This window comes from Triticum dicoccoides, chromosome 6B (genome assembly GCF_002162155.2).
Source record: "Triticum dicoccoides isolate Atlit2015 ecotype Zavitan chromosome 6B, WEW_v2.0, whole genome shotgun sequence".
Classification (NCBI taxonomy): domain Eukaryota; kingdom Viridiplantae; phylum Streptophyta; class Magnoliopsida; order Poales; family Poaceae; genus Triticum; species Triticum dicoccoides.
In genome coordinates, this window is record NC_041391.1 from 543,932,412 (window position 1) to 543,937,251 (window position 4,840).

A 4,840-nucleotide genomic window follows, 5' to 3' on the forward strand; every position below is an offset into this window, starting at 1 on the left:
TACCATGTTTGAATAATAATTGACATGTTGTAAATATTTGCAGAAACTATGGAGCACTCCCGAGACGAAGAAACAAAAGCGATATGGAGGACATAATCGCAAATGGAAGGGATGAAGTTGCGTCATTTCTCCTCGACACCGTTGGTCAGCTGGAAGAACTGGGCGAAGAAGAGGGCTATGTTCATGATGGATTCAGCCCATTAATGCCGGTACAAGAAGAGGACTATGTTCATGATGGCTCCGGTGACACAATGGAGGTACAAGAAGGAGACCGTGCTGACTGCTCCGGTGACTGAACCGAGCCCGACCAGGTATATATATATTAGTTAAGCCCGTGCTGACTAGTTAATTGATGCTTCCATTGTTTTGGTATATGTACACATATTAATTACTCTCGTCTTTCTTCCTTATAATTTCTAGCCCTCCGGATCGAGCACAACTTCGGTAAGGAGACGAGGCCCGAAGAAAAAGTTGAGCTCGGATGAAAAGTTTGAGATCATAGAAATCGCGCCCGGCGGCGAACCGATTGAACCCATCCGGACAAGGAAGGCATTTTCTGCTCAGTGCGGGATTCTTGTTAGGGAGAAGATCCCGATCAGCATCCAGCAATGGTATAAGCCTAAGGAGGAAGACCCTGAGGTGTCTTATGTCAATGATATGCAGAAAGAATATCTTTGGACTGAACTGAAGGCAAATTTCACCCTACCGCTAGAGGAGGATCCGGGGAAGCCAGTTAAAGAGCAATTAATCAAGTCTTGTGCTCTTAAGAAGATGGCAACCCTAATGAGGAGGTGGAGGAAAGAGCTGAACCAGTTTTTCGAAAAAAAGACACCAGAATTCATCGGCAAATATGAGAAGATCAAAGATCACTGGCCCGCATTTGTGGCCCACAAGACATCGGAAAAGAGTAAGAAGATGTCGGAGACAAACAAGAAAAATGCTGCGAAGAAGAAGCTTCACCATCGCACGGGGTCAGGTGGCTACCTGCAAGCCCGGCCTAAGTGGTCCAAGGCTGAGAATGATCTACTTGAAAAAGGGATCGAACCAGAGACAATGAGATGGCCAGACCGTTGCCGGACTTGGTTCTTCTGGTCTGGCGGAACCTTGGACCCTGTAACAGGGTTTTGCCAGTCGACGGACGAGCAACTGGAAATACCAGTCAAGAACCTTCGATACTATATCGATGCAGCGCAGCGAGGGACGTTCCTTCCAAACAGGGAGAAGGACGAGCTCACGATGGCCCTTGGGAATCCTGAGCACCCTGGACGGACACGAGGCACGCCAGGCTCCATTCCGTGGAAGGTTGGTTTTCCGGACGCAGGGGGTTACAGAACCCACGAGAGGAGGAAGAAACTGGAGCAGGACCAACTGCAGGCGCTGCACGAAAGGGTAATGGGGCTAGAGGATCGAGAAGAGGAATGAGAAGCAGCAGATCGCAGCAAACGACCTGCCGAAGCTTCCCCCGAAGTTACCCCGCCATCTCAGCGGAGAAGCAATGTGGCTTCCACCGAGCTGCTTCAGCCGGAGCATGTCTTGACGGCTCCTGCCAGCTATCCCGTGGATGGTATCACGGAGTCTCAAAATTGCCACATTATGGCGCGATGGATGAATTTGAAGTCAAGGCGGCTATTGGCCAAGTTTATCCTAGTGGACCCGGCACAACTTATAATTGCCAGCCGATTCCAGAAGGATATGCTAAGGTGATGGTGGATGAAATAACGGAGGGATTTGAGGACCTCCCGCTTCAGCACCCTACCGGTGAAGGGGAGACTAGGCTGGGTTGTGCTCTGAAGACTCCATGCCTATGGCGGAAGGAGCTCATCAACCTTCTGAACTGGATGCCTCCGCCTTCTCCTCCTCCTTCGGCGAGTCAGGGCACTCCGCCTCCTCCACCGCCTCCTCCTCCGGCGAGTGATGATCAGGGCACGCGTGGCGGCACTCCGCCTCCTTCTCCGGCGCGTGGCGGCACTCCGCCTCCTTCTCCGGCGCATGGCGGCACTCTGCCTCCTTCTCCGCCTGCGCCGGCGCTCCCGAGCAGCCAGCAGCCTCCTCCTTCTCCGCCTCGCCAGCAAGGGCGGAAGAGACCCGCCGCCGCCCCGGCTGCTCCGGCGCGCCGTACTCCTTCTTCTCCGCCTCGTAAGCAAGCACGGAAGAAGACAGACGCCGCAGCCGCTCCGTCTGCTCCGGCGTCTAGCAGCACAACCAGAGGCGGGAGGCAATACAAATACGGTCCATCTCTCAAGCCTCTAGAGAAGTTACCGCACGAGAGGTCCGAGGAGGAAAACGATACGATTGTGCGGACCCACGTGAAGGAGTTCTTTGAAGGGGTGAAAGCAAAGAGACATCCACCTCCGGAGGAGAAGGTAGATCCGGTGAAAGCAAAGCGCACTATCGATGCCCTGAGGAAACCACCAAAGTCTCCGCCGAGAACCAACTATGAGCGCATTACTGAACAGACATATCTCCAAGCCCAGCGGTCGGGAACTACTGTCAGTGCTAAAAGGTCAAAAGAACGAGCAACGGGGAAAAAAATTGCCCAGCTCGGCGAACAAGCACAGCAATCGTGCCCCCCGCTCAATGTGTCTAATGCTCCGGGGACGGTGGCCGGTTATGGCAATCTTGAAGATTACCTGCCTGACGATGCACTTCCTGATTTCTTGGAGGTGGACGAACACAGATACGAGTACGGGAAGCCTCTCGTCAAAGATGAAAAATCTCTGACAACAATGATGCGAAGATTCCATAATTGGTACATGGAAACCTACAGAGAGTTTGAGGGTACGAATGCTTTGCATCTGCATATAAAAGAGGAGCACGACCTCGTTACAAATGATCTGTTGACTGTTCCATTTGATGAGTTCTTCGCGTTCTTCAATCAAAAGGCCCTTGATAAACTAATGGTCTTTTGCTACTGTCTGTAAGTACTATTTCTGTCATTAAGTCTCTATATATAGCTCGGCTCTTTTATTTCATGTATTTATAATTAATTATCCTTAATATATTATGCAGATTGAAGATCGTCGAGTGCAAAAAACAAGAAATTTATGATATTGGGTTCATTAACACAAATATCATAGATGAATTTCTGGTTAAAAAGGACATCAAAGAGGCCGAGGACAACGTGCTACAATCATTCATCAAAAATCAAAACAAAGATACCATACTCTTTCCTTGCAACGGCAAGTGAGTGTTACTGTCGTGTGCATATTCGGTTTCCCTTATTACTCGAGCGAGGTTATAGTAATGTAATTGATGAGTTATGCATGCGTGCGCAGGTACCACTATATTCTTTTGGGGATTAAGCTTGAGCGTGGACTAGTAACCGTCTTAGACTCGAGACGGAAAGATCGCAAATCCTATGTGGACATGACTGAAATGCTCAGCAAGTAGGTTCAATCGATCATTATCGCACCATATCGGCAACTTTTTGTTCATTTCCTGATATCTCAAGTAATAATAATTATTTTCTTTGTCTTGCAGGGTTTGGAAACAGTTCACCGCATAAACTCCGGGACTGCCGAAGGAGCTGCGATATACATATCCGAAAGTAAGTACTACTGGCTAGCTAGTTGCGCGCATCTCCCGTTGATTCTATAGTTATACTTTCATCAATGCCATTTATAATGCTTCATTATCAGTTTGATTGACCACTATTTCTCGTAAAGTGCTTGTGGCGGGAAGAAGGGAATGATTTCTGTGGATACTACATGTGCGAGTTCATTCACAACGCGACTTTGAAAAACAAGCGGGGCTACTCTCAAAGACAATATGATGTGCGTAAGCAATAATATTCACAATTTCATTTTATTATACCATCATTTCTGTTGAGTTTCATTCATATATATGTATTAATTAACCTCCTTCTTCAAATTAGACGTGGCAGATGCGGAATGAACTCCTAGAACCAGATCGCATGAAAGGAATTCAAGAGGAATTGGCGGGATTCTTTCTTGACCACGTGATCAATAAAGCCGGAGAATACCATGTGGAAATGGATTTCAATTGCTAGGGGATTGTAATTAAGAGATCTTATACATATTGTACATGTATGTAGCCAGTAGCGTCAAATACATGATATACGAAAACTTGTTGTTCGACCAATCTCTCGAAGAAGGAGAGGTCGATCGATCACTTCTCTCGGTATGCATGACGAACTTCTGTACTGAATGGTTCTCTCGATCACTTATGTATATATAGTACGTAGCGTCGACCAAGCACGGACATAAGAGAGGACACTTCTCTCAATTAATTAGCTAGCTAACACAATATATGAAACACCTAAATTAACTCCCCAAAACCCCCAAAACCCCTCCTTTCAAAAAAATAACAAAAACCCCAGCCACTGGAATGCTGACGCGTGGATGCCTTTTGGTCCTGGTTGGAGCCACCAACCGGGACCAAAGGCCCCCTGACTGGGCTCGGCGCACAGGGCCACGTGAAGGAATATTGGTCCCGGTTCGTGTTTGAACCGGGACTAATGGGTGGAGGTATTAGTAACGACCCATTAGTCCCGGTTCATGAACCCGGACTAAAAGCCTTTACGAACCGGGACTATTAGGTGTTTTTCTACTAGTGCAAGTTGGATAGTAAAATATCTTGAAAGCACTTGAGCTAATGTCTCAAACAGTGCACAGAAAATTGTATGCAAATTGAGACAACTACACAGTTTTCTCTCTCTTAATCATGTCATCAGTAGTTATGTTTGCAATGGACAAACCTCTCAGATGATCAAAAAGATTGCCTTGAGACATGTACTCATAAACCAGTGCCAAACGATCTTTCTCCCAGCAGTAACCAGAGATACTAGATTCCTGTGATGCACCTTTGTCAAGCGCTGAAC

The 4,840-nt window shown here is 47.5% G+C and overlaps 1 pseudogene; it reads right to left on the minus strand.

Annotated features, from left to right (window-relative positions):
* Nucleotides 1–4,840, minus strand: part of LOC119321256 — a 49,872-nt pseudogene that overhangs the window by 8,449 nt on the left and 36,583 nt on the right.